This window comes from Schistocerca piceifrons, chromosome 4 (genome assembly GCF_021461385.2).
Source record: "Schistocerca piceifrons isolate TAMUIC-IGC-003096 chromosome 4, iqSchPice1.1, whole genome shotgun sequence".
Classification (NCBI taxonomy): Eukaryota; Metazoa; Arthropoda; class Insecta; order Orthoptera; family Acrididae; genus Schistocerca; species Schistocerca piceifrons.
This window is the reverse complement of record NC_060141.1, coordinates 639,775,891-639,786,169: the sequence shown is the minus strand read 5'-3', so window position 1 is coordinate 639,786,169 and position 10,279 is coordinate 639,775,891.

Sequence of the window (10,279 nt, the reverse complement as noted above, 5' to 3'; positions counted from 1 at the left end):
TGAGGTCATCAGTCCCCTAGAACTTACAACTTCTTAAACCTTACTAACCTAAGGACATCACACAAATCCATACCTGAGGCAGGATTCAAACCTGCGACTGTAGCAGTCGCACAGTTCCAGACTGAAGCGCCTAGAGCTGCTTGGCCACAGCGGCAGGCTGTGCAGGAAGTCAATGATTCTTTTTTCAACAATCAAACAGTAATATTTTTCACTGTCCTCATTCTCATTGCAATAGATTTTCCCAATGGATCATACCTGTCATCATGGGGCAAAGACTTTTTAAAATGGTCTCTCGCTGATAGCAGAACTTCATTGGCCAATTCCACACTTTTCTTTTTTTTGCCAAATTAGGTCGTGATCTGGGAGTTCTTTGGAATTTTGAGAACCCTTCTTTTTCTCTGAGGATTCTTCAATGCTGGGTGTTTGTGGGGCAGCATCCTCAATATTATTCTGAAGGAAGCATATTATTAGACCCTAAAAGTCATTTTCCCTTGCTTTATTGTTTACATCAAGAAAAGACAAAACTATAAGATAAAAATAACACAAAACTTCTTTAAAAAATATACTAAACAAATAGTTTTACTGCAGTATTTCAAAATTCTATTTCATATTTTCTTCATAACCCAGCTTTTTAAACAAGCATTGGTTTAGTGCTATTTTAAATGTTGTTTTTATTTTGCTTGTAAAAGGAAATTTATAAAGCCCGTTGCAGTCATCATTGCTGTACATCCTCAGTGTGAAAAAATACTATTAATTTGCTGTTGTTTCAGTTTCCTGACTGCTGAGAAATGGAAAGTTATTCTAAAGCATTTGAAGACAGATGGAATTTCCCACATTGTCTTGGTGCCATGGATGGTATACATATAGACATAGTTCCCCCAGCAAATTCCAGATCTTTTTACTTCAACTACAAAGCCAGACACAGTATGGTACTTCTTGCAATAGTAAATGGTAACTATTGGTTCCTGTTAGTGGATTTTGGAACTAGTAGACGTGTTACTGATGGAGGCGTTCTTCAGAATACTACATTTTATGAAAAGTTAGCGAGTAATGAGCTCAAACTTCCTAAGCCATGCAATGTTACAGAAAATTTCGAAAACGCCCCTTACATTTTTGTGACTGATGGCACCTTTCCTCTAACACTTAATATTATGAAGCATTTTCGACAAATGCAACTAGATCCAGCTAGTAAAGAAATTTACAAATACCACATTTTGAGAGCAAGACACACTGTTGAAAATTGTTTTGGAATACTTGGATCCAGATTTCATATATTCCATACTCAAATCAATTTGGAACCAGAGAATGTAATAAAAGTGGTGATGGCAACATGTGCATTGCATAATTTTTTGATGGATGCACCTCCAAACAGTACCTATTAGGAGACGTGCGATGGAACTACTGCCATTACAGGTTTGGATACCTCAGAATCATATATGACCACACTGAAACATCTGAACCACAGGAACATTACGTCTGCTGCTAAACAGCTTCAAACTTCATGAATGAAGGCAAAGTTCCATGGCAAGACAATAGGATTCATCAAAACAAAAAAATAGACTAAAAGAAGAAGTCTGGTCTTAGTAAGTTATTAATTCATACAGTTTAAAATATTTTGTATTAATTAATAAAAAATGTGGACTCTAAATATAAACTTTCTATTTGTAAGCACAAAATGTAGTTTAATTAAATTATATGAGAATTATAAACAGTCAGTACTTACTTCATCAGTCTCACATCCATCCTCATCATCCAGGTTTGACAGAGATGCACCAGGAGTATCTTGATTGCCAAGAAAATTGAACAAATCTTAAGTACCACAATTTTGATATGTAGCTCCAGATTTCAGTGACATCTCCCATTTCTTCTTCTCTTTACGTACATTACTTCTTAAATTATTTATTTTTTAAACTAGATATTGCTTTGTAGCATCGGATTCTGACCGCTTTAATTTAATAACAAGTCTTTCATAAACTGCATGTTGTGGAACTCTACATTTCACCTGCCATAGGCAAGGTTCCAATCTATACATTTCAATAATCTCTTCTATCACTGGGTTCCATTTTCGATTTGACATGTTGCTCACAAGAGATGAGCACTACTGTGCATGTAATCACTAGTTAACACTGTTGTACACGTAAATACAAAGACAACTGATGCTCTCTACTCAGGGAGCTAGCCCCAGCTAATCAAAAACTTGTACAAGCGTGCTGGAGTAACACACATGCTCAGGTCGACACGCCCGTGCAGGTAGAATGAATTGAATTTTGATTCTTCTCTGGTCGCCTGCGCAGGTTGCTATGCCTGTACAGTTTGGCCTGCAACAGCTGGCACACACGCTCCTGTTTACCTGTACAGTTTTACCTGACAATTATACCAGAATGTGTGTGGTGGTCCTTAGAGGTAGGTACTAGCCAGCAATTTTGTCTCATAATTTTATAGTCTTCTCAAAGTAATTCTTCTTTAATATGAACAAGAAAGTCAAACATTTGTAGTTTCACTACATGTATCTTCTTTTATAATCTTTTTTAGTTTTTACAAATGCTGCAGGCTTTTCATTCAGAACACAGTCCTTGTGAACACTGGTGGTTTTCTGTGCCTGTACATAGAGTGAAAATTACAAATTACATTTGGCTTTCCAGAAGCTAAATTTTGTGTTTAGTAAGTCGTCTTCCTGCAAAGCAAAATAAACGCACCCCCCCCCCCCCCCTTCTCTCTCTGTCTCTATCTATCCAGCCAAACCCCCCCCCCAACTCACGTGAGTCTGTGCCTGTCCAACATTATTTGTGGGTTGCAATTTAATAAAGTCTTTGCTTATTTTGTGCCTTTGAATATTATCGTGTTATGCTACACCAATAAATGTGCAGCTGTTTTGGTATCACTAGTTCAGGCCTGAAATGATTATATTTGAGATTGTATAATATTGCTACATAAATTAAAAGAAACCTAAAGAAGATGGTACATGAGTGGTAAAACATGTCTGGGTAACCAAAATAGAGAATAACAGTTTCTGATATGATTTTCATGTGCTAGTGTTATAAAAACAAAATTTATTATATTGGTGCTAACTGAGATAATAGCATCAGCAGCCATCACAACTGAAGGAAGTTAACTTTATTAACTCCAAAGATTATACATCACATAGAACATAATCTCCCAGTCAATGAATATTCATATCTACCTCCACAATTTCATGAGACTGTGGGAGCATATATATTCTGATAAAAATTACTGTGAGATTAGCTGACTGTGTGATTGGCTGGCAGGTGGCTCCTGCCACAAATGTCATAGTCCTTTCTCGAGCACCACATGCTCCCTTTGTTGCCTATTTTGTAGGTACATGCAGCAACTTGTGAACTGTGGCTAGCTGCGCACCAACAACGCTACTCCCTGCCACTGCGATCTGTTAATCACAAAGTAATTTTAATCGGAGTATAATGATTGCATTCTAATATGTAACGTCCTTACAGGCACAATACAGTTGATGTCTGTACATTGTTCCTTCAGTCAGTCTGTCAGCCACCACATCACATCCTTCGATGAACGCAAATTTGCTTTATGACTGTGTAACATTCTCTCTAAAGTGCAGAGGGATAACTGTTTATTTCATCCTCAGTTTTTAGATGCCAGCTCCATTGTGTTTTTTCAATTGTCCTGAATAACAGAGTTCAGTGTAACTGTTACATGGTCATATATCAAATTTGTGTTCATCAAAGGATGTGACGTGGTGTCTGACAGACTGACTAAAGTACAGAATTTGTCTGTGATGTTGGGCTGTGATTTTGAAATTCTGACTGTTTATATTACAAAAGAGAAATTAAAACAATTATCTTTGTTAAATAATTTTATTTTCTCTCACAAAATTTTACAATGGCTATTAATACATAACATTACATTTTTGTTTCTGTGATTACCCAATTGTCTATTTTGAACTTCATTTTGAAAAACAAATCAAAAGCTGTTGGGTCTGTTATAAGAAGCGAAGTTGGCAGAGAGAAAATGCCCTTCTAAAATAGTGATAAATGGTAGAGCTGTTACAGAACCCAGTGACATTTGTGAATCATTCAATGACTTTTTCATAAACTGTAACAAAGCCCAATATGACAGATAGCAATTGCCCACGTTTTAAGTTTTCTCATGTTTCGATCTCAGATGTCATCAAAATCATAATGTCCCTAAAAAATTCGAAATCTGCAGGGTGGGATGAGGTCCCCACTGAAATAATAAAAATAGTCAGTCACAGTATTGCATATCCACTCTCTTTCATAATCTACCAATCTTTTGATGAGGGATATTTTCCAGATCGATTAAAATATGCAGAAGTTCGGGCCATACATAAAAAAGGCAAACAAGATGAATTGGGCAACTATAGGCCAACCTCACTGTTACCAGTTTTCTCAAAAATATTTGAAAGAGCTGCATTTGATCAGATCGAAAATCACAATTCATCTAACAGCATTATCTTAGGCAATCAATATGGTTTCAGAAAAGGCCGCAGCACAATCCAAGCAATAAATGAATTAGTCACAAAAGTCAGCAGATGTCTTGATGAAAGAATGTGTGTGTCAGGCATCTTTTGTGACCTGTCCAAAGCCTTCAACACAGTAAATCATGACCTGCTTCTCCAAAAATTGGCACGCTATGGTTTTCAAGGCAAATCTCTTAGCTGGATGTCATCATACTTGGCAAACAGAAAACAAAGAGTACTTATTAACATCAATGGCAAGAAATTTCTCTCTGGCTGAAAAAACACTCAATTAGGTGTTCCACAAGGTTCAATATTAGGGCCACTGCTTTTTTCTGTATTATATTAATGATATGCCATGTCAGGTCCAGTCTGATACTATCCTCTATGCATATGACTCAACAGCTGTAATCTGTTGTAAAAATGAGGTAGACCTAATTTGTCATATTGAAAAAACACTTGGGGAAGTGGAGGCATGGGTCAAAAACGATAACTTGACATTAAATTTTACAAAAACAGAAATTGTTCATTTTACCACAACAATCTGCACAGTCTATAAGTAAAATAAGGTATATGGACAAAAAATTAGAGACTGCAGACTGTGTCAAATTCCTTGGCGTGTTAGTCAATAAAAACCTGTTATGGGGTCACCATGTGGACAACATACTGGGTCGACTGAATAGCCTTGTATATATTATGAATATCTTGTATAGTATTACTGATTTAGCTGTAAGAAAAACTGTATATAATGCATATTTTGTTTCAGTCATTAGGTATAGTATAATTTTCTGGGGGTCTGAAAAAACAAATTTACTTAGAGCTTTTAAACTACAAAAAAGAATCATCTGAGCAATGGTGGGAGCAAAACCAAAGCAACATTGCAAACCTTTATTTGTAAAACTAGATCTAATGAGCATTCCAAGCATATACATCTACGAAACTTTCACAAAAAGAAACCCACAACTTTTTGAGGGCAACTTCTTCTTGCATCAATATGATACTAGATATAGAACGAGCTACATGTTACCTACCCACCGTTTAAAATCATATGAAAAACCCCATACTATATGCGCATGAAATTTGTAAATAAAATATGGAAAGATATGGATGACCCAAATGTAAAAGGTACCAAAAGAGACCTGGAAAAATATCTGAAAGATAAATGTTACTATAGTGTAGAAGATTTCATGAATGGCAACAATGCATTACAATTGTAATTAAAATACCTCTTTGAAGATGTTACATGATATATATTACTAGTTTATTGTCTATTTTTAGTATTATTATATATAGCGTAAAACTGACAGGTCACCTATGTCACAATCTTTGATTGTATAAGGCATGTTATGTGATAATAAAAATTGAATTGAATTGAATTGTTCCAGCAGAAAAAAAACCCGAGGTACACTGTAAATATACATTTAAATTATTAGATGGCATTCAGATACAAAACAACAAACCAAACCTCTGGCTACATCCAGAATACAAAAACGTAATAATAATCCACTGATCCACCTGAAGATAAGGATGTAAGCTCTCGATATATATTATGGCAGAAAATAAAAGTGATTGACAAAGATAATTATTTTAATTTATATTTCAGAGTTCAGTGTGTAGCTGCTGAAGCTACAGAGCATGCTGAAGCTACAGAGCATCATGAGCTACTGACACCTTAGCATGTATATCACCTCCACCGTAGAAAGTTATATAGTTCACTATTTCCACAAATTCTGTGCATTGCTACCTTTTTGGAACTGAGAAATTTATCCAGACAGGCCCTCCTATCTGTTGGAACACTGGCCTAATCTGTGTCACAATAACCAGTTATTTCTGTGGAGTTTTCTTTGGCAAAACGTAGTTGCAGATCCTTGTTTACCTGGAGATACCTAAGAACTCACTTTACACCCAGCCAGTGTAGGTTCTGTGTATCATTGTAGTACTGACTTGTTTACAATACATAGGATATTCAGTCTTGTCACTAGTGTGAGATACGGCAAACTTTGTATTGCTTGTCTGTAGGGTGTGTTGTCTCTTCTGTTATTTTTGGAATATGCAGGGATAAATACAAACTCTACCAAATATGGTATGATAGCGCCGGAAACTGTGAAATCAAGATTTTGCTGTGTGACATTCTTTTGTTAGACAATCTGAGCACAAGACTTGATCTCCTCAGCGAATCAAAGCACATTACATGATTTGTAATCGGCCAATCAAATTTTCAATATGTGGATACACAAACAATGAAAAAAATTCAAGCATGGAACTTACCTAAAGTAATTTTCAAAGTGATATACAAAGTGCACAGTACCAATCAAATTGGTGCTGCAACATATCTTTAGTGTTGAGGTCAGTTTCCTCAAAAAGCACAGAATTGTAGTCACTAGTCATGCTTGCAGCATTCTTGGAAATAATTACTTGATCACAGTACTGCCACATCAACAAACAAGTAGTGAAATATTTCTTTTCAGAAGTGTTCAACAGAAGATATACTCAGCTAGGTAATCCGCGAAATGTTGCACCCAATTTTCTACAATTTCACGGCCGTTGTGTGTCCTTTTTCCCAAATTTCAACTAGTCTATTTCAACGACGACTCCTGGTCCCTCTGACTGTTGTGAATTGTTTATCACCCACTCAATAAATACAGAAGGAAGATCAGTCAGTCACTACACATGTAGACATGTTGAAATTTGTGACACGTCTCACTGTCATCAGATAACACATGGACTCCCACATGGTACAGAAGTCAGAGATTTTCCAGGCATCATATGCAAATCATCAAACCAAATACTGATCCAGACATTACACTTAAATGTGCACTACACACTGACCATGCGACTACCCTTCAGCACCATCCATTGGCGCTAGCAACAGAAAGAACCCTTGTTGGGTAAAAAATTACGTGCATATGGCACCTGGAGCATTCCATTCCTTGTGGTAGCACATTGCGCTCTGCCAACCATAAGGCTACTTTCATTAATTTATGAAAAGCTACTTCACCTAGAAAGCACTTGCAGCAATCCGTGTTGAAGACTGAATTATGGCTAAACAGGTGATACTTGCCTCTGAATGGGCCCAAATTTTATAATATGTCACAGCACTTGAACACTGGTTGGACGATAACATTTCATTTAACTCATCCCAAGAGACCACCAGAGATCTGCTGCAAGCTAGTCACAATAAGCTACAACTCTGCTAAAGAAAAAGAGATTTTTGTGAAGCAGCACAATTGTAATCTAGGTTATAATTGTATTATTCATGACAAGCAAGACTACACATTTCACAGCAGCACCGCATCCTATAAACAACTATGTCACCACAACCAGGTTTTTCGCTTTCATGATTGTAGGTTTCATCAACTCACAAACAAACTGGTATCTTCCGAAGTAACCAAGACCTCGGATTGCGCTAAAGATTGATCTGTCACCACGACCAATTTCTTTGCTCTAACAACAACCAAACTGTTACCTTGCAACCTAACCTACACCTCTGGCTATGCTACAGATCAATCTGTTACAACAACAAATAATATCAATGTCATTGCTTCGCTCTCAACAATTTAAGTTGTGTTTGTATGTACAAGTTGCATCATACCCTCAGAAATCATAATTAGCAAACTGCAACACATTCAGAATAAAACAGCCCAATATTTCCTGCAAACAAGAATAGGAGTGTCATTGCTTCACACACAGCAATTTAAGACTTTCATCACAGTTGAACCACAGCTCTGAAAAAATAAGGTGCCAATTTTTCAAACAGCCCAAATTATACATGAAGCCATAGTTCTATTTATTTCTATATTGTACCTATATTTTTTGTGCACGCTATGAAATAATCATGTTCTAATTGGCTGACTAGATCATGTCTGCTGTGCTTACTGTAACTGGCTAGCTAGATCATGTGTCCTGTGCTCCTGTGATTGGCTGACAGCAGTAAATCATGCAGCTGCCATCTTAATTTCAGTGTCTCGGAAGCTAACGGATGGTATTTCATGGATAACTAAGTTTTTCAGTAATATTGCTGAACTTTATGCAAGAAACAGCATGTAAAACAAATTTGAATTATGGATTGCATTGTGTTTTAATCATGAAATATTTCACGAATCTTGTAAATATCTGCGTGTAGTAAACTCTAGAGAAGGGCCTCAACTTTTCATTTATACTTGCATATTCCAAAAATCAGGATCCAATACTTCACTGATATTGTCACTTCATAATTACACTCAAGTCCAAATCCGAAAGCAAGGTCATCAGTCAAGTGCAACTGTTAGCACTGGAAGCACTTTTATTACAGACACCAACATACGGCCAGAACAGAACTGAACTCCTGGATGAAGAGGGCTGCTATTCATACAAACATAATATATTCCAGAATATTCAAAGAAGAAATTTTGAGAACGTTCTAGAAATGGTAAATACTACATAACAAATAATTGCTGGTGGCTAGACTTGAATTGCCAGCCAGCAATGCCAACAGTTACGCCACACTGCGTGCACTCCAGCTTGCAGCAATATACTTCTTATGTCTAGCTCAATCACACTTCCTTCACAATTTCTGGTTATGCTCATTTCAATACATTACGTCACTTCACCAATAACTTTCAGACACAATTTATCTTTTAGCTTTTCTTGATTTTAATTTGTTTTGCTGTAAGAAATAACATTTTCAATTTATCAACAGAGTAATATATATAGGGATCAATTCTTAACCCTTTTTAGTCCTATTTCAAACAGTATTTTATTCAACTTCAGATTCCATTATCAGCTAACCTGCTTCAAATGATACAGAAACTTCTGTAAAAAACATACCTGCATTCTTCTGAGTATATCCTTGGTTCTGATGAAAATTTCAATGTCATTGTCCCAATGCAGAAATGCACAGCTGCATCCATCTTATACACCTCAAGATTGTTTTTAGCAGCCAAAGCAAGTAGATAAAAAACCTCACAATGGTGAGCAGTCTTCTTCATAATCAGCAGCTTTTCTTTGAACACATCTTGCCTTATTCCACATTAATTTGTCCTCCTCATTTTTCTTTCTTTTTAAATACCTTCTTACAAGGTAAAACCCTTTTTTCTTGAGTAAGATCTACCAATGACCATATTTTATTGTTCATCAAGCAGACCTATTCTTCATCCATCATTTTCTTTCACTGATCAAATTGCATCGATGATTAAGCATCTTCAGCAGTCTGAGAACCATTCTGACATGGAACTGGTAAAATAAACTGACATCATTCACGTCTTTCTCTCTGCACAGAATAATCTCTTTTTGTAGGTCGCTTCTGTAAGCTATAACCTTGTATCGGAGTATCTGTAAATATTCTACTATTCAACATCATCACTGAAACTTGTGGTAAAACTATCATCTGTGGAATTACACATTCTGTGTTTATTCTATATTCTCTTTTGATTTCTTCTGTTTAATTCCTGTAGATGACTAAAAATGCTACAATTCCACTCTTAATTATGTATGTGTCAAGATCAATCAAACGGTGCCCTTTGATAGAGTCACAATAGCTGACAAATACAAGATTTCTGGACTTGGAGTCCTATATTTGGCATTTTCCCTTATGAAACAGTAGTTCGGTGATCACTGTGTCTGGTTGCTATGCAGAGGATCTTGGTTCGATTTCTGGTACTGCCAGGGATTTTTCCTTGATGACAGGACTGGAAAGGAGAGCACTCAGCCTAACAATGTCAGTCAAAGAGCCACTTGAGTGAAAAGTAGCGGTTCCAAGGACAAGAAAATCAATAACATTCAGGAGAGTAGTGTACTGACCCAATCACCTCCACATCATAGGCCCAATGACCTCCA